Source organism: Polypterus senegalus, chromosome 7, assembly GCF_016835505.1.
Source record: "Polypterus senegalus isolate Bchr_013 chromosome 7, ASM1683550v1, whole genome shotgun sequence".
NCBI lineage: Eukaryota > Metazoa > Chordata > Cladistia > Polypteriformes > Polypteridae > Polypterus > Polypterus senegalus.
Window position 1 is genome coordinate 58,238,385 of NC_053160.1, and position 26,576 is coordinate 58,264,960.

Consider the following 26,576-nt stretch of genomic DNA (forward strand, 5'->3'; position numbering starts at 1 on the left):
AGGCGCTAGAGAAGTCCAAAAACATAATTCTTACAGCACCACTGCCTCTGTCAAGGTGGGAGAGGGATCGGTGTAGCATATAGATGATAGCATCCTCCGCTCCCACCTTCTCCTGGTATGCGAACTGCAGAGGGTCAAGGGCGTGGCGGACCTGTGACCTCAGGTGGTGAAGCAGCAGCTGCTCCATGGTCTTCATCAGATGTGACGTCAGAGCAACAGGCCGGAAGTCATTCAGCTCACTAGGACGTGATACCTTTGGGACAGGGGTGATACAAGATGTTTTCCAAAGCCTTAGGACTCTCCCCTGTTCCAGGCTCAGGTTGAAGATGCGCTGTAGAGGACTCCCCAGTTCCAACGCACAGGCCTTCAGCAGTCGTGGCAATACACCATCTGGACCCGCTGCTTTGTTGGCATGAAGTCTTTTCAGCTCTCTGCTTACATGGGCTGCTGTAATTGTGGGTGGGGATGTCTCACCTATGCTGGTATAGGTATAGGTATAGTGGGTTAGGATGATCAAACCTATTAAAGAAGTTGTTCATTTGGTTTGCTCTCTCCACGTCTGTCTCGATGGCGGCACCCCGCTTCGAGCTGCAGCCAGTGATGATCTTCATCCCATCCCACACTTCCTTCATGCTGTTGTTCTGCAACTTCTGCTCCAGCTTTCTCCTGTACTGCTCTTTCACCGTCCTGAGCTGGACTCGGAGTTCCTTCTGTACATGCTTGAGCTCATGCTGATCACCACCTTTAAAAGCCCTTTTCTTCTGGTTCAAAAGGCCTTTGATGTCACTTGTAATCCATGGCTTGTTGTTAGCATAGCAGCGTACTGTTCTTACTGGAACTACAATGTCCATACAGAAGTTGATGTAATCAGTTGTGCATTCAACAGCCTCTTCAATGTTCTCACTATATGATCCCTGCAGGATATCCCAGTCTGTAGTTCCAAAGCAGTCTCTCAGAGCCTGCTCTGCCTCAGGGGACCACTTCCTGAATGAGCGTGTGGTTGTAGGTAGCGCCCTCACTCTTGGTTTGTACTGTGGCTGAAGCAGAACCAGGTTATGATCTGCTTTCCCAAGCGCAGGCAGCGGGGTGGCGCTGTATGCGTCTTTAACGTTTGCATACAGTAGGCCGATAATCATGTTTCCCCGAGTGTTATAATCCACATACTGGGAGAAGGCAGGTAATGTTTTGTCCAGCTTATAATATGTATGAAACCTTACAATATCATTATCTCAATTATGTGGATTTGTCTTATATACATAGTACTGTTTATGTTGAGTCTGAGGGAACGGTGCTCCTCACATGGTATTTTGTTAGGGTTGAGGGTTAAATTAATGCAGCAAAATACTAGAACATCCTGAAGAAAAAAATGATGCAGTCAGCGAGAACCCAGCAGTTTTCCAGCAATACAACAACCTCAATCATAAAGCCAAATCTACACAAAAATGGCTTAAAAACAACAATGTTAATGTTGTATAGTGGGTGAGTCACAGTCCAGATATCAATATAATTAAAAATGTGTGGCTGCATTTGAAAAAAGGATGTTCAGTCATGATCCCCATGTAGTCTGAAAGAGCCTTGGCAGTTTTACAAAGAAGAATGGGGAAATATTTCAGTGTCCAGATGTATAAAGCTGCTAGTAATGTATGCATACACTCAAGGCTGTCACGGGTGCCAAAGGTGCATCTACTAAAGACTTTTTTTGTATTTGTAATTAATTTAGACTACTTTGCAGAGATCTGTTTTCTCTCTGACATTGAAGAGTCTTTTTCTGTTGCTTAGTATCAAAAAAGGTAAATTAAATCAATTGCAGTTCACTAGTGAACAACAATAAATTGTGAAAACTTCCAAGGGGGTGAAAAATGTTTATAGGCACTATACCATGATGTGCCAATTGGTTCATCAGTGAAAAGGACAAATCCTTTAACAATCTACTTTACTCAATTAAAATGATAGCTACAATTTTTACAAAGCAATGAAAAGAAACATAGTAGTGGCACTAACAAGATTAAGGCATGCTATTCAGTTTATTCCAATTTCATTATGAAAAGGTTACCTTTATTCACCCAGCATTCCTGCACTACCTAATGGCATTAGGATGCTGTAAGTGACAGTGTTGTTCTATAAAAAATGTATTTGTTAAGGCTTCATTATCATTTGTAATCTAATACTCTCCCAAGTGTTTCATTTCATTTCAAAGTATATTATTTCTTACCAAGTATTTCATTACTTTAATAGATTGAAGCTTCAATAAGTCAGTCAAATAATCACTAGTCTCATTGCCCCATTGCCTGTGACCACTCCTTCCTTTGTCACCGTTTTTCATCTCACATGCTTTGCATTTTGTAAAAAAGAAAATCTTCCCTTGTGTTAAAGTATATGTGCATATAACATATGATCTTTAATTGAATGTAGTTAGACTATAATTAAACAAATGACAAACCAGCTATCCTGGCTTGAAATCTCATTTATAAATGATAAAAAATACAATTTCTTTCTTTCTTTCCTTTGTCCAGGATAAATATTTTATTAATTTTTTTTTCATTGTAATGAGGTTCAGAGATTTTTATTTTTCCTGCTCGAATAGCAATTATGCAGGTTTTCAGATACTGTATGGCACCTGTTTTAATAAGCTGTAGTTACAGCTGATTGAATGTTAGAAGTACTTTTCTCTGAAAAATCAACTCATTTGTCTCTAATGGTAAGTGTTGTACCTTCATGTACATTAACCAATTGAGTGAAATGATGACAAATAGAAGTGGAAATCTAAGAGAATGTGCTCAAAGGTGGTCACTGCAGTGCTTCATTAACTGCTGCATTCTGTCTTTATAGTGTTATCTCACTGGCAGCTTTAGCAATGTTAATTAGTTACTAAACATATATATCTGAACTGCTAACTAAATATATGTTTCAATAATACACATTTAAAGTAACACACATGGCCAAATCTAGTACGCTGTTTTTTCAATGCTTTATTAAATCATTGTGCCGGTCGTGGGAAAGAAAATGTAAATGGATTGACAACATATGCCTTTTTTGCAGCATCCTATACAATAATTCTGCTCAAGTTCAGTTCTGAGGATACCCCTTGTGGCTGCAGGTTTCGGTTCCAACCAACTTCTTAATTGCTAAGAAATGTTCCATCTGATTGATATCAATGTTTAATTAGCTGGTCTTTTTATTCCATTATATAAGTGTCAGAATTATATTTAAAATTTAAATAAATTTACAAATAGTTATACTTTTTCCATTGCTTTTGAGTTTATCCCCTAAAATTATATCTTGATAATGAAAACTAACAACACCTAATGCTGAAAGTTTGCAGGTACTTCAGTGCTGATTTTTTTTTTTTACTTTTTGTTACCAATAACAGTTTTAAATAACCAATAATCACAATAATACAAATATTAAATGCTAAGCCACTAAATTTTTCCTAAATGCTTAAATTCCAACAAAAAGTTGCAAGCCTAGTATTGCAATTTCTGGATTGGGTTTAAAAATAAAAAAGTATAAAACAGAAGCTTGTTAATTAAGGTTTGTGCCCAATGAAAGAAGTTATTGGTTGGATTGAAGTTAAGAGCTGCTGGTTTACAAGATCATAAAACCAATCTTCTGTCCAAGTGTCACTTGCATTGTACATAAAATGTTTCTTTTTCAACATTTATTTATTGTAATAGTTTCTTATGTTAGTTTACAATACTCTGAAACACCATTGCTTTCTTTTGTGCCATGTAAACAGGGCAACACTCAATTACAGGGCCCATACATACACTCACCATCATACTTTGTCAATTTTAGAACCACCAATCAAACTAACTACTATGTCTTTAGGGATGTGATAGCAAAACCAGAGTATCCGGAGGAAAAATCACTCAGACAAACATTACCTTGCACCCACTGGTTATTATTGTGCAGAGGTCTTGTGTTATTTTATACTTTGTTTTTCATTTTTCCCATGTGTTTGTTATGTAACTGGAGCTTTTGTATTACATAGATTTCCAATATTGTACTTACCTGTTACTTCTTAATTCATTTTGACATAGCTGATAATTATTCACGTCTTATTTTCATTTAAATCAGGGGTGTCCAAACTGCGGCCTGCAGGCCAACTCCCACCTGTGGTCCAATTTTAATGGGCCCACAGCAAATTCTAAAAATATAATGAAATATGGCCCACATATGAAACTAGATTTAACACAAGGCAGAGCTACTGTCTTGATCAAGGCAGCTTCTTCATAAAAAAGCAAAACCAAAGAACAATTTTGCTACTGATGACCAAAAATGGCAGAACCAAAGAAACGCACAATAGCAAGTGACTCCAGAAAATTTCAGAAACGGTGGGAAAATGAATATTTCTTCCTAGAAGGCAAGGGCAAGTGTGTTTATTTGATTTGCAATGAAACTATTGCAGTGATGAAAGAGTATAATGTGTTTCGACTCTACGAAACCAAACATCCGACCTACATGTCCTACACTGGTGATGAGCGAGAACAAAAAGTTAGGCAAATGGCAGCTAATTTGCTAGCTCAACAACAGTATTTTTTCAGTGCTAACAAAACACAAGTAAATGCCACATTAGCCAATTAAGAGGTAGCACAACTCATTGCCCAACATGGGAAACCTTTCTCAGAAGATGACTTCATAAAACAGTGCCTCACTAAAGTTGCTGGAATAATCACTGCATGAAAAGAGCTGTATCAGGACAAATATGGTATGAGAAATCTCCGCTAAACTCTACGTTTGCCAGATGTATGAGGTAGAGTGCTTGGAAAGGTAGCATGCAAAAGGAAACTTTGTGAAACAACCAGATATCTTACGTATGTGGATGTATACAGGAATCGGTGGAAGTTTCAAGGAATCCTCACAGCTAGCAATGAGGTGTGATGGCTGTGAGGTGTAAGAGCCGTTCATATGTTAATGACTATCAAGTAGAGGTGTTGTCTTTGTTATCATAGCTGGGTGGGGAGATTAGCAGCAGGCTGCATACTGCTCTTCCCGAAGAGGCTATCCAGCGTCTTGATGCGCTTGAGCGCAAGTTCGGTGAGCAAAGACCGCAGGAAGAGTCAAGCATTGCGCATAACGTGGGCATTGCGGTAAGTTGAGCTTTATGTTAGCCGACAATATAGTAGAAAATACCTCGCCAAGTTAGCCTAAGATAGCGCTTGGCTACACATCTACTTTTGTTCCTTGCGTCTAGCTTATTTAACAGTTTGTTACGTCCGAATTATACGATGTTGTTTGACAATTCTTTGTTTCCTATGCATATATGCGTGTATCTACTAAAGCGTTTTTAATTCAATGTTACAGGAAGCCCGCGTAAATATGATCCACAAACTGGGTAAGCAGTGCTTTTTTTTTTTTATATGCTATGTATGGGGTTTTATGTAATCATTTTAAATGTAATTAATGACACTACAGTAATCCCTCCTCGATCGCGGGGGTTGCGTTCCAGACCACCCCGCGATAGGTGAAAAATCCGCGAAGTAGAAACCATATGTTTGTATGGTTATTTTTATATATTTTAAGCCCTTATATACTCTCCCACACTGTTTATAAATATTCCCCGCAGAGTTATACAGCATTAATCCCTTTGTATTCTCTTAGATATTAGGTAAGATTCATTGAAATTATGTATATAAACACACTGTTTATATACAGTAAAACCTAAATATTATTTTAAAGATATTGAGTGTCTCCGATATCACATATGTTACAGCCATTACAATAGACAGGCCACCAGCAATAAATACGTACAATGCAAGAAAAAAAGTATACAGTAAATGTGTGTACAGTGACACTAAACATACGTACATGTACTAAGTACTGTAAGTAGAAAATTAATTATGGTTACTCACCAACAATGACACAATGACTTGTCCGATAACAATGAGTTTAGTTTTACTGCACAACAAAGGAGAGCATTACAGCTTCTTCTTCTGGCAGTCTTCAATGCAAATCCCTAAAGCAGATTCCATCCAGACTACTGCCTTATTACATCCACTTACAACTCGTTTTGCACCCTGGTTAAAAGGACACTGCGACAGTAGATCTTATATTCCTTTCCTACTTTTTAAATAAAAAGAATCGTAGCCTTCAACAAATCCAAAACGTTTACCTTTTCGGCAATCGTTAACATCTTCCGTTTGCGCTTGGGCACGGGCCCTGAAGCGGTAGCAGATCATTTTGGAGCCATAATGAAGGGCTTGACTATGCACAAAGATAAACACAAAAGAGCACAACTCTTTACACAGCGAAACACGTTGATGCTGAATGAGCGAGACGAGACTTCCTGGTTAACATTGTATTCAGCACGCAGGAACTTAAATGCATGCTCTGATTGGTTAGCTTCTCAGTCAGAAGAACTTAACTGCGTGCTCTTATTGGTTAGCTTCTCAGTCATCCGCCAATAACGTCCCTTGTATGAAATCAACTGGGCAAACCAACCGAGGATGCATGTACAAGAAGTAAAAAGACACATTGTCTGCAGAACCCGCGAAGCAGCGAAAAATCTGCGTTATATATTTAGTTATGCTTTCATATAAAATCCGCGATAGAGTGAAGCCGCGAAAGTCGAAGCGCGATATAGCGAGGGATTACTGTACTCTCTTTCCACACAGAATAAGCAGGCAGTAATGACATATCTGCTGGAGGAATTGAAGACTACTTTTGCAGATGCAGACCCTGAGTGTATAAAAGGTAATTTATACACTTAATATTTGTATATAAAGGGGAATTGTTATTATGTTCATGTCCCCTTTATTATTGTCCCTCTAATAATTTGAATTGGTTTTGTCACTTATATGAATTTATTTTTTTATTCAGCATGCTGTAGGACTTACTATGAGACATTGCGGAGGAAATACTCTTTGTCTCAGCCAGGGAAGTCCCAGCTAAGAGACTCCATTAAGATAGGGGTTAAAAACTGACAAAGGAAAAGACGAGTAAGTGTACAAATTTATATATATATATTGTAAAAGAAAGCACAGACAGTATAAAGTTTTGGGGTTTTCCGGCCCCGTATATTGTGGACACTCCACAATAATCAAAAAACAGGTCGAAGATATAAACAAAATAGTTCATATGCACGACGCCGTTCAGAGGCGTCGGCCATTTTATAAGGGAGGAGCCGGAAGTGGAGGACTGCTGGGAAGGAACCGTGAGGGAGGATGGGACTGCTGACGTCAAGGAAGATGGCGGAGGAAGGGCAGAAGTGGACGTACTGTGGGAAGGTTACAATGGCGGAGCATCTTTTTTCCTGGAAGACAAAGGAGAAAGGTTAGTACCCGCCACTCCCTAACGGCGAACGTGCAAGGTCCGTCCACGGCCTCCTACTCGCTCATGCGTGACAATATATATATATATATATATATATATATATATATATATATAGTATATATATATATATATAGTATATATATATATATATATATATAGTGTATATATATATATATATATAGTATATATATATATATATATTGTCGCAGTAGGGGGCAGTAGTGCTCCCTTGAACCCTCAGGTACCACGCCAAACACCTGGTAAAAGTGCTACAATTATTCTTTTTATTATAACAACGTGCACTAAGCACCCTCCACTCCACACTATTCATAAACCACAATAACAATAATAAATCAATAATAATCACAATCCTCCACTCCCAGACACGTTGCCCTCCTACCACCCAGCTCAGCTCTCCGTCTGGGAGTTCCCTCAGTCCTTTTATATTCCCTGACCCGGAAGTATTCCCAGTCCCCAGTCCATGTGATCTTGTATCACTTCCGGGTCAGGTAAAAAGTACTTTTCTTCATCCCGAAGTCCGCGCTCTTCCTATGACGACCTTCGGGGTCATAGTGTACAAATAAGTCTCTGGTCCTCCCTGCAGCTCCCTCTTGCGGCCCCAGTGGTATCCAGCAGGGCTGAGAATAAAACTACATAGTCCATGACTCCTGCTGGTCTTAGGGGCACCTCCATACTGCAGGAGGGCTCCATCTGGCGGCTTGGGGACTTGGCGGAATAAACTGCGGGCACAGTCCACAATACTTCCCAGCGAAAAATTATAATTTTGGCGTCCTGTCATGAGGGATGTCTTCCTCCAGGAGGATCCGAAGGTCGGGTCCTGGCAATGTTGTCTAGCCTCCTGGAGAACCTTGGGGGAGCGTTATAGCGGGCATCCCTCTGATCCCTTGTCCTCCAAGGACAGCATCGCCACACATGACCCCTCCGACGACAGTTATAGCAGATCCGCTGTCCTCCTGGTAGCCCTCCTCCGTGATACTGGAAGCACCTTGGTACTCCTGGCTCACTCCATCTCTCCGCTGGGACGGGATTATCAGCCGCTCTTACATTTTCCAACTTGTCAGGAGAGCCCCGTTTTATTTTAGGGATCTCCTTTTTATTCTTGGGCTTATCTGCAGTTTGAGTCTCTCTATGGGAAAGAGAGACCCCTTTTACTGCTTTCTCGCCCTTTAATTTATTTATCGCTGGAGGTGGCGTCTTTAGCACCGCAGCGTCGCGAGAGACAGCACTTTTCAGCTGCTCCGTTCCGATCGGCGCTTCCTCCTCTCCTTCGGTCATCACGCAACAATCCCTTGTTGGGTTTGCAGTGACTTGGCACCTGGTATTTATTAGACGCGGGGCCAGTTCGCACTGCGTCCCTTTATACTCTACGATACGGGAGGGACTTACCTGCGCTCCCGCATCGATCATCTCTGGAGCTTCTCGCGCAGCCTGCACGAATCCCCTCAGAGCCTCCAACGGTGTGTGGACGAAATCTCAGACCCGACAGCAGGTGCGGTTATAAAGCAGCTTTATTTTCAGAGTCACGGTGAGAAGAGTTTCAGAAAAGCAGACAATCAAATATACATGACAGCGTCAGGGCTCTTCTGAACCCGTCTGTTGGGTGGGGTCCAGTTTTATACCCCTAGAATGCGTAATTTAATATCATTATAAAATGTAACAGTCAACACATTTATTATACACAAACCTTTAGCCCCTTCAACGCCCCTTATGCAACTTGATTTCTTGGCTCCTTTTGTTATGGCGTTCAGATGTAAGCTAAGGGAAAACGTGATAAGGCAGACTCATGTGTGGAATGCTCAGACCTTGAGTCCTTTGCACAAACATTTTTCTGTTTGCTAAAACAAAGCATGCTATTACATGGTTTTGTAAAGCTTACTTCTCAGACATGAATTAGTACAAGGGAACGAAGAGAACATTCGTCTTCCACATTCCCCCCTTTTTTAGCAAACAAAAATATTTGATCAGGAAAGTTGAGTAGGAAAGGGTAGGAGAGGGGGATGGAGTGGAGTGGGTGGAGGAGTGTGGGGTGGCTGTGCTGATCTGAAGCATTTTTCTTTGTGTAAAAAATAAGCCTTTGCCATCGAGGCAGTAAAATACTTGGATACAATGTATCTTATCAAGGGAACAATACAGCAAGCTACAAGCAGGAGAACAATTAAAGCAACCGTAAGAGAGATGAAAACTGATTTAAGCCATTGGCCCCAGGACCCAAAAGTGGACATAAACCATTTGTCCCAAGGATTAGAAATGCCAGAATTAGTAGCTAGTTCATGTCAAATCAGCTAAAGCACGGGTGATTGATCCATCAGGAGCTGTATTATTAGGGATATAGGTACAGCATGCATCACCAAACATAGCACAAACGCCTCCTTTCTCAGCCAAGAGCATATCTAAAGCCAATCGATTTTGCCAGGTCATGAGGGATGTTTTATCAAGTTGCTCATGGATACCTTCAACAGCTTCTTTAGTAAAATTTAAGAATCTTTGTTGATTATAATAGAGGTAATTAATCCAATCTACATTTTTGTTTATAGTAACCTGAGGAAAAATAGACTCAAATTCGGCAGCAACTTGGTCCCTTGCCTTGAACTTATCAGGGACTCCACGAGGGACTCGAATGGAATCAAAATACACCCCAGGGCCATGTAGGGAAAACTGGGAAGGGTCCACAGAATGGGGTTGACATGTCGGCCAAACATGGTCGACACATGGAAGGCAGTTAAAGGGAAAAGTCGGAAAGGCATAACAAATTGTATTAAAGCAGAAGTGCCAGTCCAGTCAGGTGGAAGGATGTCAAGCAATTTAGACCTATGGCACATCCACCAAATATCAGTATTCTGAGTAATCAGAAAAATTGATAATTTGGAAGCTAAAGAGGAAGAATTAATCGGAAAAGTTTGGAAACAAAAAGAGGATGGGATATTACCAACATTTGTGCCACGAGAGGAAGTGAGGTTTCTAAAAACAGGTATAATTAATTACCTTCATCAGGCTGGAATATCGGGGAGTCATGGGAAGAGTAGGGGAAAAGAAGGGAAAGTGTAATGTAATTAGAGTCGATTGGAATAGAGGAAGAGATAAAAAGGGCAAGTAGGCAAGGAAGGCCAGTAGGATCAGATATGTTAGAAAGAGGAAAAGGGACAGTGGCCAAATGTGGCCTAGCTATAGCACATGCATAGCAATCAGATTGATTCACTTGTCTAGCCGAATATAATACCCATTGCAGCCAACGGTTCTGATCCCCATACCCAATTTCAATAGAAAAAGTGGAAGAAGAGGTGGAAATATTCATGACCTTGACAGGGGCCAGGTTTGGACCAGGGGTAGGAGAGAGGTGTGTGTGTGGGGAAATGGGAGGTGTTAGTAACAGGGTTCTCAACCTTAATTTGAAATCTCCCTAGAGGATCTATTCCAGATACATATGCCCCTAAAATACAGGTTCCTGAATCATGTAAAGAAGGGTTCTTCAGAGTAATGATCAAAGGGTTACAATGGTATTCGGCACATTCATGAGGGGCATGTCCTTTTATAATAGAAAACGATATTTCAGACCATACTTCTGGGCCTTATAGGGTTGATAAACCCCAGTCATCAGTTCCAGTATTAGCCAAAACCCAGTCCCACATGTCACAGTTACTTCGAATCCAGAGTTTGTAACAGTTACACACACACATTTGTCAGACCAGTTCCACTGGATTTGTCGATCAGTCCCACAGTCAATAATAGAACAGAAATCCACCTGAACTGATGTGGTGATTCCGAAAGGAAAAGTCAAGGTGACCAGAGCAGTCGACAAGGGGATGGAAAGACATAGTAGGACCACAATCAAGGGTGCCATCTTTTGCAATGTGAGATGTGAATCCAAGCAGGCAGTCCCTCAACTTTAACAGCATGTGGTGTCTACAGCAGAACTTGGAACGGTCCTCTCCACCGAGGGTGATGCCAATGTTTCCTTCGAGTATCTCTAGCCAGAATCCAGGTTCCTAATGGAATCGGGGAGTCCTTTGATGGAGGACTAGTTCTCCAGGCCTGATTCACCTGCTCGTGGACTTCCTTCAGAGAAGCTCGGAGACCTGTAAGACTGGAAAGAAGATCATTGTCCACAGTATGCAGTGTAACATTACCTATGACCATGCCAACTGGCATGGTCCATCCGGTCAGAATTTCGAATGGCGACAGCCCTAACTGCCAATGTGTTCTTCCCCTTAATCCCATCAAGGCCAGAGGCAGAGCATCAGGCCAAGTTAAATTTGTTTGCTCACAGATTTTAGCCAATTTAGATTGCAAGGTACCATTGCATCGTTCCACAATACCTCCACTCTGGGGGTGGTATTTGCAATAATGATGCACATTTATCTGGAGCCAGGTGGTTAATTCATTTATAATGGAATTTAGTGGGTGCCATTATCAGTTTGTAATTTCTGTGGTATTCCCCATCTAGGAATGATTTCCTTTATCAAAGCTTTTGCCACAGGTTTGGCATCTGCATGTTTGGAAGGGAAAGCTTCCACCCATCGGAGAACACATCAACAATTACTTAACAGTATCGGTACCCCTTTGATGGTGTTAATTCAATGAAGTCCATTTGAAGGTGTTGAATGGACCCATTAGGTTAGGTGTAATGGCGGGACTTACCTGGGTGCCCTTTCCTACATTAAACTTTTGACATAATGCACAGCACCTGCAGAACTGCTCTGCATATGTAGAGAAACCTACAGCTTCCCAATATTTTTCAACATCTTGAACCATGGCGTCTTTTCCAGCATGGTCTAGGCCATGGGCGATTTTTTCCATACCTGGGAAAGAAGCTTTTGGGAGGAAAGGTTTGTTAGTTTGCTTATGGGTCCAGACTCCATCAGAGAGGGACCCTTCTTTGGACCATTTTCTCTTCTCTGTGTCCGTGGCTGCATTCTGTAAAGAAATAATTTGATTATCAGTGTCCTGGTCATTTCTCTGTTGGAATAAAAAGATTGGTGTGTTATTATACGCAGCCCGTTTAGCAAAATGATCAGCTAATTTGTTTCCTTTGCTGACAGGATCCTGTTTCCTGTGTGAGCTTGACATTTAACGATCGCTAGCTTTGATGGTTTCGTTATGGCCTCTAAGAGGGATTCTTTTAGTTTTTATGTTGAATGGGCTTGCCAGTACTGGTCTTGAATCCCTGAGTTTCCATAATGCCCCATGATCATGGCAGACTCCAAAAGCATATCTAGAATCAGTATAGATAGTTACAATTTTTCCCTCTGACAACTGACAAGCTCGGTGAGAGCTATCAACTCAGCTGCCTGCGCTTAAACTTGAAGAAATTGGTTTGCTTCCAGCAGGTGGTCACCTTTGACCACTGCATAGCTGGTTGAAGGTGTTCCATTTTCCAATCATAAAGAACATCCATCCACAAAAATTATCTCTCCTGTTCCTAAGGGTGTTTCCTGTAGGTCTGGTCTAGGTTTTATAACCTTAGTTATTTTATCATGACAGTTGTGTCCCCTTGATTTTCAGTTGGAAGCAATGTAGCTGGATTTAAGGTGGAGCACCTTTCTATGGTAACGTTTGACAATGTACAGAGTATATTTTGGTAGTGTATTTCCCTAGCAGTAATGAGATGTGAGGTTTTAACCTGTACTAAAATGGAGTGACGGCGTGAGGCACTTTTACCACTAGGGGGCTCATGAGCACTATATCTGTACTGGCTAGCACGGCCTCTGTTGTGGCTGCTACAGCTCTGAGACAGGTTGGATGTCCCACAGCCACTGGATCCAATTTTTCAAAAATAGGCTAAGCCTTTGTTTTTCTCCATGGAGTTGTGTAAAAAATGCATTCATATATCCCCCCTTTTCGTCCACAAACAGAGTGAATGGACGAGATAGTCAACAGTCCCAACGCATGCAAACAGTAGGGCATTTTTTTTTTTAAGTTACATAGAGCCTTCCCAGCTTGATCTTTCCATGCCACCTGACCAGAAAGGGGGAGATCAGGGGTGACCGCTAAAGTTTGCAAAAGCTGTGCTCTTTCATTGAAGTTTAAAATCCATTGCCGGCAGTATCCTATAATGCCTAATACAGACACAACCTGTTGCTTTGTAACATGTCTTGGTCTAGGAAGATTTTGAATGGTGTTTATACGGTCGCTAGAGAGAGAGAGAGCTCTTTTCACAAGAAATGTCATGACCTGAATATTTCACAGTTGTTTGAATTAACTGCAGTTTTGTTTTAGAAACTTTGTGGCCATTTTCTGCTAAATAATAACAATTGCTGAGTATCCCGTGCACAATCTGCTTTCGTAGTACTACACAACATTCCACATACTGTATCAATACACTGTCTTTATCTAGCCTTTTAAATTTTGAGCAAGAGCTTATCCAATACACAAGGGCTACAATAAATCCCTGAGGCATAACGGTCCATGTCCAACGGCGGTTTTGGAAAGTAAAGGCAAACCAGAATTGAGAGTCGGGTGCAAAGGAATACAAAATAAGCATTAGCAAAGTCAATAACAGAGAAATAACAGGCGGACGAGGGTATCGTAGAAAGAATAGTGGAAGGGATTAGTAACAATAGGTGCCCTAGGGAAAACTGCAGAATTTACGTGTCGAAGATCTTAAACAAAAACGCCATGAACCGTCAGCCTTTTAAACAGGTAAAACGGGGGAGTTGACTGGAGAGTATTTAATTTGAATGACTGCTCCACATTTCACGAGATCGGAATGTACGGCGGAGATGCCAGCCTCTGCTGCTGGAGACAGAGGATACTGGGAGCGATGCGGCGGAAGGAGGATTTTGGGTAAATCACCAGTGGCTCACAGTGTGCTATCCTTCCATAATCATTTTCCCCCTGGGACCAAAGTGCATCGGGAAGTGAGGAAAGCCAAGAGGGAGAGGCGGTTTGCAATGAAAAAGCACAATGCACGATGTACTAAAAAATCATGTTGAAGCACAAACTTTAGTTATCAAATGATCTGAGGTATCAAAGATACCGAAGCAACATGTAGCCAGTCCGTCCTATTGAAACATTGTTCCACCCAATCCCCAATTTCAACTCAGTGAACGGTGCTATAATTGGCTAAAGAAAAACATGGGGAACCGAACCTCCTAAATAGAAAACGCTTTGGGAATATGTGAAGTGCACTGACAGCAGCAGCTGTGTGCATGAGAAAAAAATGCAAGGGATATGGAGGGTCTCTGGGCTATACCTGAAAGAGAAAAGATTCTAACCAAGGTGTGTCCACTTCAGAAGGGAAGTACTGGGCAGTGCAGTGGAGGGTGTTGGGGACTTGCAAGTGGGGAAAAGAATATAAGAGGTAGGGCTTTAGAAGAATGGTGTGTGAGGAGATGTTCAGGGTCCAGGCTGCAAAAGAGGGCTTAGTGTGGGGGGAGGTTTGGCACAGGAATTTAGGAATAGAACAGTGAAACCCTCGTTTGGTTAGAGAAATAGAGAGGGAGAGCGTAGTCATCATCCCTTCCTGAACAGATTAACAGGGCAGAGCTGATTTAACAAAAACGGTGCATCAAAGTGCACCCACTGGAATGAAGCTGAACTCGAAGAGGTTTAGACACCAGTAAAAAATGTGGTTGTCCAGAAGTAGTAAGTACAGTCAGTGTATCGTTCGAGGCAGATTAGAAAGCAGTTTCAGTGCCATTCAGCAAAGTCAATAAAGGATCTGTGTCCCCATGGCAAGTGAGCAAAGGCAACTGAAAAGAGTGGCTGGGGGTCCCTGTGAAAGGAATATCCTCAGGTTCAGGTAAGGAAGGCGGGGGAGGAAGCTGATGTGGGCAATTGCTGCAGAAGTGTCCCATCGTAACAGGCAAGATGTGTAGGTGCTTGATCTGAGGGGAGAGGCGGCTGAGCAGACGAAGAATTCGGATTAGGGAGTAAAAATCCACGACCTCTCCCCGGCTTTGCCCCTGTTCTCGGAAAATCCACGTCTTTCACGTCCTCTCCCCCTGCCTGAGCTCCACCTGCATAATAATTCATTTGTGCCGCGATTAACTTGGTCTGAGTGTCTGACTCTTTTGTTTAGTCTGTCGTTCAGCATGCTCCGCGTGTCTTTTTTTTACTTCATCAAAAGTGTCACTTTCCCATCCAAATACAGGACGTGCGTACTTTATTTTGAATATCACTTCTGAGTCCTGACAGAAAAGGAAGAACTGCTGCCTTGACACGGTCATCTGGGCTTTCTAAACCAGAATGGTTTGTCATCAAATCCTGAATGCGGTGTGCCCATTCATCTACTGTCTCATTTTTCTTTTGTTTGGCAGCTGAAAAGGTAGTCGGTGCCCTTTTTATATTTTGCAGCTATTGCAGTTTTCACAGATTCCCATTTGGCAAGGAAAGGACCCTCATTATTTTGTCCACGAGGCAATGCCTCATTCCAATGCCACTGTACTCCATTATGCTGCCCATAATTGACAGTAGCCCAAATGGTGCCCATCTTTCTGCGTAGCACTTGGGTCCACTCGGCGCACTGGGTTATATATGTTGTCTAGTTGCTGCACCTGTTCCACAAACTTCAACCCACCGATTACCTTACGATCAGGCAATTGGACACTGCGTCTTTCAGCTCTTGAATATCTCAGTTACGGTGTATCATTACAGTAGTGGGGTTATCGTTTCCTGGGGGCAGTGTGGGATCGTGTTGGGGGTTAGGAACCTCAATTAAAGGGCATGAAAATGTGGGTGCTAAAGGTTTGGGGACTTAAAGGGGTAAGGTTTTCAGGGTCTTATCTCTGAGGGTTTTGGTTCTAGCACGTTGTGAAATGGAGGGCTTTTGTGTAAGTTAGAAAAGCCTCCCATAGCCCCTAACAAGTGGCCGTCAGTCTCATCATCAGGATGTGTAAGTGAGGAGGGTCGCACTGATATTGTTCATCAAAGAAATCATCAGTAACTGGGGCATCGGTAACCACAGGAGCCGTTGGGGCAATGATTGAATGTGGCAGTGGAAGGGGTTGTGGGTAAAGTGTTGGGAAGAGCACTGGATATAAAAGTTTTTTTTTTTTTATCACTCCTTCTCCTCCTTCCTTCAGACTGGGGTCCCGTATCAGCCTACACTTTCTGTAAAGCTATAAGCAGCTGTTCTTTTTCCTTTCTATTCTTAAGTTCAGCAACTAAAAGCTCATTCCGTTTTTGTGCCGCTTCCAATGTAGGTCTTTAATAACCAATTTCCCATCTGTCATAAATATCCATCCGATAAGGACCTCCATTACAACAACCCTGTGTATTTCTGCACAGTATTTTTCTAATTCATATCTCCAGTTCCTTCCACTGGCCATCCACCTCCACTGTCCTTATTCCACCTCCTACATGTTTTTTAATCCTGTCTCTTTTCAATGAGCTTTCTAGGGAACCCGCCTTTCGATCCTGACAGCGCACTAGGAGCCTGGCGATCCCCCGAAAATAATCCTTCTAACGTTAGGTTTTAGGACTCTTGGGGACTGTTTGACTGGCTACTGATTGTTTTTCCCATAGTGAGTGGCAGGATCTCAGCAGAAAGTGACTCAGCCCTCGATAAACCCCGTTCCACCCGCCGTCCGCTCCTATTCCCGGATTACAGCTTCAGGTGACTTCGTGTCCGTTATTTGCATCAGCAGAATCCTACATCAATACGCCCCGTGGAGTCCAGGATATGGAGGTTTTTACCCCGATCCCTTCATCAGACGGTTTGTATGCGTCAATCTGCCAGGGTATTGTCTCCGTCACCTTAGCAACCCGTTGAAACAAGAGTATGACCAGACAGCAGATGAAAAACTCGACCTCCCGTTTATTTAGACACACATTCTCTAAATACGCCCTTTCACCCCGTTCCTCAAATTATTATAGGAGCGTGCCACTCGCCCTTTTCTAATCCTTTCCACAGGGGTGACTAGCTAACATTCACACTGTGCCGTTTTCCGTAGGGTCCCAAGTCACTTTCCGTGAGCCCTTAGAACACTCCTATGTATTTTCCATACAGTATGCTTTCTTATTCTTTATTTTGCATATGCTTTTTATTCCTTTTCCTTCTATATTCATATTACTTCCAGCACACCAGTCAAACTAACAGGAATCCCCCGATCTACTCACCGTGACTCCATCCACCTGCATGGAAATGCCGTCAAGTCGTGCCTCGTATCGGCTAGGAGGAGGTCAGGGACTCCCCACGCAGGAAACGCCCAAGGCAGGCCAATCCTACATTTACCGAAGCTGGACCCGATCCGGCCGGAATCGGCTCCACCACGGTCCTCTGGACGATCCTGCACGAGGAGCCGTCTGCCGTCTCCTGCCCCCCGTTGGCCAAAACTGTGGACGAAATCTCAGACCCGACAGCAGGTGCGGTTATAAAGCAGCTTTATTTTCAGAGTCACGGTGAGAAGAGTTTCAGAAAAGCAGACAATCAAATATACATGACAGCGTCAGGGCTCTTCTGAACCCCGTCTGTTGGGTGGGGTCCAGTTTTATACCCCTAGAATGCGTAATTTAATATCATTATAAAATGTAACAGTCAACAACATTTATTATACACAAACCTTTAGCCCCTTCAACGCCCTTATGCAACTTGATTTCTTGGCTCCTTTTGTTATGGCGTTCAGATGTAAGCTAAGGGAAAACGTGATAAGGCAGACTCATGTGTGGAATGCTCAGACCTTGAGTCCTTTGCACAAACATTTTTCTGTTTGCTAAAACAAAGCATGCTATTACTTGGTTTCATAAAGCTTACTTCTCAGACATGAATTAGTACAAGGGAACGAAGAGAGCATTCGTCTTCCACAGGTGCTGCTGCCGTCGCTCCCAACTCATCCATCTGTTTCTTAACATCTGCCAATGTCTGTAAGAAAATATATACGGGCTCGAGCAATTTCTCGAGATCCCGCAGCCCCACAATGTAATTTATTTCGGCCAAAGGCAAGCTACTTTCATTATTCATCTTACCTTTCGGCCGGGAGCCAATGAGCACGTCCGCTCCTGGCACGTGCTCGGCTGGGTCTTGCAAAGGCTCTTGGGAATTGGAGTTTCTTTTAGAGGGCCGGGGTGGCGCTACTGGCCGACTGCGATCCGCCTTTTCTATTTTATCGGCGGGTCGTTCAGTCACATCCGTCCCTCTTTACTTTCGAATAGCTGGCTGCCGCCTGCCTCCCCTTCACCTTCAGGGAGCTCAAATCCATCGCGGAAATGCTGACCTCACCTCTGGACTGTTGCCGACCTTCTCCTTCCCATAATCCGTTTGGATAAATCACGTGCCCCTTTTCGGCAAATGAAAGGGGACCCTCCTGGTCATATGATCGACTGTAGTCCTTTAGTTGCTCCCAGCCAGCTCCGGGATAGATCACATGACTTTTTTCGTCAAATAGGATCCCTTGTTGTCGACTCCTAGATGGGCTAGCTGCTTCGTCATCGCGGCCATCTTGCCTAGGTGGGAAGTATTTCTCCGACTCATTGTCAGAAACGAAAAGACAGGCCTCTGAAAAATAGGAATAAATCCCCGGCGCAGCGGGCGTTTCTTCGGCACCTACCTCTGAACCTTGACTACGGTTTTTCAGTTCATATAGGTAGTCCTTTGTGTCCGATGTCCAGCAGCCATCCCGCTGCCGTAGCGCGACGTGCCTTTCGGCTTCAATCATTGCCCGGTCTTCCTCGCTTCAGGTAGGTCCACGTACTTGCGGCATCATCTAGGGGCTGTTCTTTTGGGCGATCCTCATTCTTCCTCCCAGATTTTTTCCCCATGGCGTACTGAGGTCTAGACAGGCTTTCTAATGCAGTGCTCTTTGTAGAGGGTAGCGTTTCAACCGTCGGACGTTCGAGCGGGACCTTCGTAGGGTCGTCTGCGTACACAAAATGTGTTTTAAATGCAGGTCCTCTGCCAACGGACGGCCAGAGAATCCTGCCGACTACGCCAGTGTCGCAGTAGGGGGCAGTAGTGCTCCCTTGAACCCTCAGGTACCACACCAAACACCTGGTAAAAGTGCTACAATTATTCTTTTTATTATAACAACTTGCACTAAGCACCCTCCACTCCACACTATTCATTAACCACAATAACAATAATAAATCAATAATAATCACAATCCTCCACTCCCAGACGCGTTGCCCTCCTACCACCCAGCTCAGCTCTCCGTCTGGGAGTTCCCTCAGTCCTTTTATATTCCCTGACCCGGAAGTATTCCCAGTCCCAGTCCATGTGATCTTGTATCACTTCCGGGTCAGGTAAAAAGTACTTTTCTTCATCCCGGAAGTCCGTCGCTCTTCCTATGACGAACTTCCGGGTCATAGTGTACAAATAAGTTTCTGGTCCTCCCTGCAGCTCCCTCTTGCGGCCCCTGTGGTATCCAGCAGGGCTGAGAATAAAAACTACATAGTCCATGACTCCCTGCTGGTCTTAGGGGCACCTCCATACTGCAGGGAGGGCTCCATCTGGCGGCTTGGGGGACTTGGCCGGAATAAACTGCCGGGCACAGTCCACAATAAATATATATACACACTAGCAGAATACCCGCGCTTCGCAGCGGAGAAGTAGTGTGTTAAAGTAAAGTGTTGTTGTCATGCGGAGAAGTAAAAAGAAAAGGAAACATTTTAATAATAACGTAACATGATTGACAATGTAATTGTTTTGTGATTGTCATGAGTGTTGCTGGCATATATATATATATATATACACATACACACACACACATACACACACATATATAAACATATATATACACATCATATATATATATATATATATATATATATATATATATATATATATATATATATATATATGTGGAGCCGACCGGACACAGACAGTAGCGGACATGCTCTTAATCACCACCACACGTTTATTATATATACAATATTTACAATAATGGTCACTCAGACCCAGTTCAGTGCACAATACCCCAAATCCAAAGTCCTGGCCACAAATGCCTTTCTTCGGGCCGCCTCCACACCTCCTCTGTGCTTCGTCCTTCCTCCTCCCGACTCCAGCCTCGAATGAAGGGAGACGGCCCCTTTTATACATGACCCGGATGAGCTCCAGGTGCTTCCGACACTTCTCCATTGGCCACACCCCAGCATGGCGGAAGTGTCGGCTTTTCTCCCGGCAGCTCTCCGGGTATCCTCCAAAGTCTTCCCCCAGCACTTCCTGGTGTGGCGGAAGTGCTGAAGGAACAGGTCCCCAAGGCATTGGGGCGCCTCCTGGCGGTGACCACGGGCCCCTACAGGGTGGAGCTTCCATGCCCTGTACCCGTGGCCCCCAGAGTAACCAGGAAGACGACCCCCACGTGATCCAGGGTGGGCGCAGACCCACACCCGGTCCCTCATGGCGTCCGGCCGGGTCATGGCCCCTGCATCCCTGACAATATATATATATATATATATATATATATATACACACACACAGACACATATATATACATATACATATAAATATATATATATATATATATACACACACACAGACACATATATATACATATATACATATCTACATATATACTGTATATACACATATATACAAATCTACATATATATATATCTACATACTGTATATATATTAGGGGTGGGACTCAATTAAAAAAATTAGTCCAATTAATTAGAGGCTGTGTAATAATTAATCTTGATTAATCGTATGTAATCGCACACGTAAATTTGCCCCAAATTGCAATTTTTTTTTTTTTAATTTAAAAGGGTTTTAGTGGGCGACAGAATCAAATTATAGACATGGACATGAATATTGTAAACTCAAGCTGTTTTAATTTTTGAAAAAAATAATGCTTTTAAACTGTATTTGAATTCAAAACAGAAACAAAAATATCATCCCTGGTTAAAATTGGGTAGACTTAAAAATAAAGTGTTAGTTTAAGTACTTTAAGTACATTTTCAGAATGGTATTGTCTTTAAATAATAAGAACCAAAATTTCAACATAAAGTGCAGTTTTTCTTCTTAAAAAAATAAGTCAGAAACATAAAAGGTAATTTGACCAACTTAATCTTTAAACTCTGAGTAACCTTGCCAAAATTATTTTGTACATTAGGCTAAAACAGTGTGATCATTGAACATTTAGTAATTAGATTGAATTAGAATTACTAACGGTCACGGAAGTCCAATGATCCCCAGTAAGAGCCACAAAGTCCGCTTTCTGTAATGCATCTAATTTTGCTTGCTTTTCAGTGTGTACAAAACCATGCTTTTATCAAGGCTTTGCTCGGGTAGTTTTTTGAATTGAAATTTTCCTCCAATGAGTAGTAGGAATGCGCTTCATTCCGACTCTAACATTTTTGTAGCTGTGATGTGTGCATCAGTGTAATCGATGTACCAGGAAATCATGCATTGACAAAAGTTCCCCTTTGCTTGGAATTGAAAGTGTGATTAAATGCGTTATTTTTTGTTATGGAGTACATGCATCGAAGCTTCTCAGCTGTGCTTGTGCTAAGAAAAGATTTAAAAAAAAACGTAACATGATTCTGCGTTAACCGCATATTTTTTCATACGTCCCAAACCAAGGAGATGCGAGTTTAAAATGAATCGTGAAGCGCGCGTACATAGTCAGTACATCCCCTCTCAGGAATCGAACCTTGGATGTCGGCGGTAAAGGCGAAGCCTCTACAATTGCACCACTGCATGTGGCTTGTCTATTTGAGAGTATGTAGATAGGGGTATATATATATATATATTCACAGCGGAGAAGTAGTGTGTTAAAGAAGTTATGAAAAAGAAAAGGGAATATTTTAAAAATAACGTAACATGATTGTCAATTTACAGTAATTGTTTTGTGAGTGTTATTGAGTGTTGCTGTCATCAAGGATTTGATTATCATTATTTGTTTCAATCAGGATCGTATTTGTACAATGTGTTGTGTTGTGTTCAAGTTACATTCCGTGTTTGTCAATCGTTGTAAAGATAACAGGTTTCATTCATCGATTCGTTTCTTACTGCATCAATAAACAGCTCGTCTTCCTTTTCATTTGAGATGTGACACACTGCATGCACGGGTTTTTTTTTTTACACTGTCTTCGTTTAGCGGGACTTTCAATTTTTCCACCGTGTGTTTTGTTTCCACAGTAGCTGTACTGATGAATATGCTTGTATGTATCAGACGCTTCATATTTTTTTGCTGCCTTCTCAATTGTGTAATTCGTTTTTTGTTCAGCACTGTTTGGAACTGTTGCTTTTTGTCTGTACACTGCGTCCTTTCACGTGAGTTTCACGTGAGCCACTCGGTGTACATGCATCGAAGGTTCCCAGCTGTGCTGGTGCCATCTCGTGTGATGTTCACGGCTGTATGTAATGTCAACTAAGACTCGGCACTTAAAAGTTTCTCTCGCAGTTTCGCTGAGTTTGTGCCAAACACCACTCTGACCATCTCATCTTTGTCTGCATAAGCACAGTCCTTCACCAAATGAGGTGAATGGGAGGGGAGATGATGACGTCACTCCCCCACCTGCCTTAACTGTCAATCCCCCACAAACACAGTCTCTCGGAATTTGCATAAGCACAGCCCTTCACGTGCAATTTTAACGTACACCATGCTTTGTTTATTATCTATAATAATAAAAGGCAAAGCCCTCACTCACTCACTCACTCACTCACTCACTCACTCACTCATGACTAATTCTCCAACTTCCCATGTAGGTAGAAAGCTGAAATTTGGCAGGCTTATTCCTTACAGCTTACTTACAAAAGTTAAGCAGGTTTCATTTCGAAATTCTACGCGTAACGGTCATAACAGTCGATAACGTTCGACAACGTCCGCCATGTTGAACTTTCTTATTTATGGCCCCATCTTCACGAAATTTGGTAGGCGTCTTCCCTGCGCTAACGAAACCGATGTACTTACTTATTTCGATGGTATGATGCCACTGTCGGCCGCCATATTGAACTTTCCAACATCACCAATTTTCAAACTTCCCGTGTAGGTAGAAGTCTGACCCCATCTTCACGAAATTTGGTAGGTGGCTTCCCTGAGCTAACCGAAACCAATGCACATACAGTACTTATTTCGGTGGTATGATGCCACTGTCAGCCGCCATATTGAACTTTCCAACGTCACTAATTCTCCAACTTCCTGTGTAGGTAGAAGGCTGAAATTTGGCAGGCCATTCCTTACAGCTTACTTACAAAAGTTAAGCAGGTTTCATTTTGAAATTCTACGCGTAACGGTCATAATGGTCAACAACGTCCGCCATATTGAACTTTCTTATTCATGGCCCCATCTTCACGAAATTTGGTGGCGGCTTCCCTCGCTAACGAAACCAATGTACATACTTATTTCGGTGGTATGCCGCCACTGTCAGCCACCATATTAAACTTTCCAACGCGTCACTAATTCTCCAACTTCCCGTGTAGGTAGAAGGCTGAAATTTGGTACTTATTTGGGTGGTATGATGCCACTGTCGGCCGCCATATTGAACTTTTAACGGAAACCGATGTCCGTACTTATTTCGTTAGTATAACACCACTGTCGGCCGCCATATTGAACTTTCCAACGTCACTAATTCTCCAACTTCCCGTGTAGGTAGAAGGCTGAAATTTGGCAGGCTCATTCCTTACAGCTTACTTACAACAGTTAAGCAGGTTTCATTTCGAAATTCTACGCGTAACGGTCATAACGGTCAACAACGTCCGCCATGTTGAACTTTCTTATTTACGGCCCCATCTTCACGAAATTTGGTAGGTGGCTTCCCTGAGCTAACCGAAACCAATGCACATACAGTACTTATTTCGGTGGTATGATGCCACTGTCAGCCGCCATATTGAACTTTCCAACATCACTAATTCTCCAACTTCCCATGTAGGTAGAAGGCTGAAATTTGGCAGGCTCATTCCTTACAGCTTACTTACAAAAGTTAAGCAGGTTTCATTTCCAAATTCTATGCATAATGGTCATAACGGTCAACAACGTCTGCCATGTTGAACTTTCTTATTTATGGCCCCATCTTCTCGAAATTTCGTAGGCGGCTTCCCTGCACTAACCAAAACCAATGTACGTACTTATTTCGGTGGTATGATGCCACTGTCGGCCGCCATATTGAACTTTTCAACAGTCTTTGTTACTTATGGGCCCATCTTCAAGAAATTTGGTACCACGGGTTCCCAACGCTAACTGAATCCTACTTACATTACATATATCGTCCATAGCCTGCACCTCGGTCACCACGTGAGGTGGCGTTGTGTCCCCCATCTCAACGCCTCCCACGTTGTTGGCTGGCTGCCTGCCTATATAAGACTGTCCGTCGCTCCGGTCTCTACATTCCCTTCCTTGCTTCGCCACGGGATTCACGTCTCCCTACTGATAACTACAGCCCTAATTTGTTTAATCCACGGCTTCTCCGCTGTTTTATTGTTTGTTTATTACAATTATAGGTATTGTATAGGTATTTTACAATTACTTTACATTGCTCAGGTACCCATTTCCTTTATCATTCCAACCCCCATTACCATGTCTATCGAGATGATCACTATCGATCAAAGAACTGTCACTTACCGAGTGGTTTCCTGCCCGGAGATACCACCTACCTTTTCCATTCTCTTTGTTACATGTTGCACGGCCATATCAGGCTCACTCTTGATATCCGGAGGAAGATTCTGTCTTATGTATTGAATGACTGGGACAGGTTCAAGGTGTGGACTGATTACGGTACAGGAGATAATTATACTACACAGGAGCACTATAAGAGTGAAATGCTTAAGCCCGTCACCTATGGTTCTGCATGTGAGTTGATGGCTGCCACTGAATTGTTTGGTTGTCGCTTTCAAGTGTACCGAAATGGCCAAATAGTTTACACCTTTCGACAACCGCCAATGCCTCTTAAACATCTTAGATTCACAGGTGACGATTTCAGTAGTGGACACTTTGATGTTTATGAATGTTTAAACTCTCAAAAGCTGGATGTGATTTTATCAATGAAACCGGTTGTGTGCTTACAACGCTTGACAGATGCCGAATGTCACTTCGACACAACAAATCCTGCAAATACTGTCGTAATTGAAACAAACCATGAAGCTCAGCGCACAGCTTGGTCATGTTACAACCGGAGGGCCGAACTGACAACATGGTATACAAAGAGATCCTTAACAAATAATTATTGGCATATGTTCCCTCAGTTTAAAAAGGTTTAATTTTCTTCTTAATAAAAATTTTAATGCAGTACTTTGCCGCTGCGAAGCGCGGGTATTTTGCTAGTATATATATATATAAGTTTGGTACATCTCTGGGTGTTTTTAGGGGTTAACATATGGTGTGTTTTGCAGTTGCTGGAGTCCAGGTCTAGAGTCATCCAAACAGATGCAGAGAGAGAACTGTGGCAGACTGCAATTCTGGACCTGATGTCCAATGAAGAGGATGCCATCGTTGATGGAAGACCGGTGTGGGTTGTGAGGTCTCCACCTCACAGGAACCCACAATTGTCTAAGCTTTGCCAGCAGCTTCAGTCCAGATTGGAGGCGGATATGCGCTATGCTCTTACACACTGTCAGCGTGTAAGAGCTGATGGAATCAGGCCAGAAGAAGATTTATTTTTGGAACTTTAATAAGCAGTGGTGCATGTGTTTGTTTCAGTTTGTTTTATTGCTTTTAATTTACTTGCACTGTCATATTTGCACATTTTTTTCTCCATATTTTCAGTTTTTTCTTATTCTTATGTTGTATATTTATTAGTGTTTGGTTTTATTTTAATAAAAACTTTTCTGATTCAATTTTATTCTCATTTTTTAAACGGTGCGGGGGATGTATAATACAGTGCGGGGGGGAGGTGGGGAGTGTATATGGTCCATCTACATACCTGCCCAATAACCTAGCAAGTCACTAAGCTATGAGGGCTTGGGTTGGGCTAAATAAAAAGTGTGACTAATGGAAGTGTTTTTTTTTTAAATCAACCAATCAATGTTGAGATAAAAGACCAATGTAGAACAGCAGAGTTGTGCAGAGGTGTAAAATGCAAATAGTTCTTGAGTGGATTATTTGCCATGGCAACAAATGGCTGTACCATGGAAGAATCCCTCAGCAAGATACATCCGAATTGGTATCAATCCGGAAGTATCCTAGGTTGGTGGAATTTGATGTATACGCTCAGTGGTACTTGTAGATACTTCCGAAAATCAGTGGAGTATACAGGAGTTTCCTAGTACAGATACACCTCTTTTCATGCAGTGAATGTGCCTGGAGAAAATTCAGGAATTCAACAACGTTCGCTTGTCTAGAAATGCAGTTGTGTGGCAAATTGAAGATTTGTCAGCTGACTTAAAACATCAAGTGTATGATTTACTCGATTGCATATGATGAGAGCACTTTATAATACAATAAATGAAAATCCATTAATGGGGAGCTGTGATA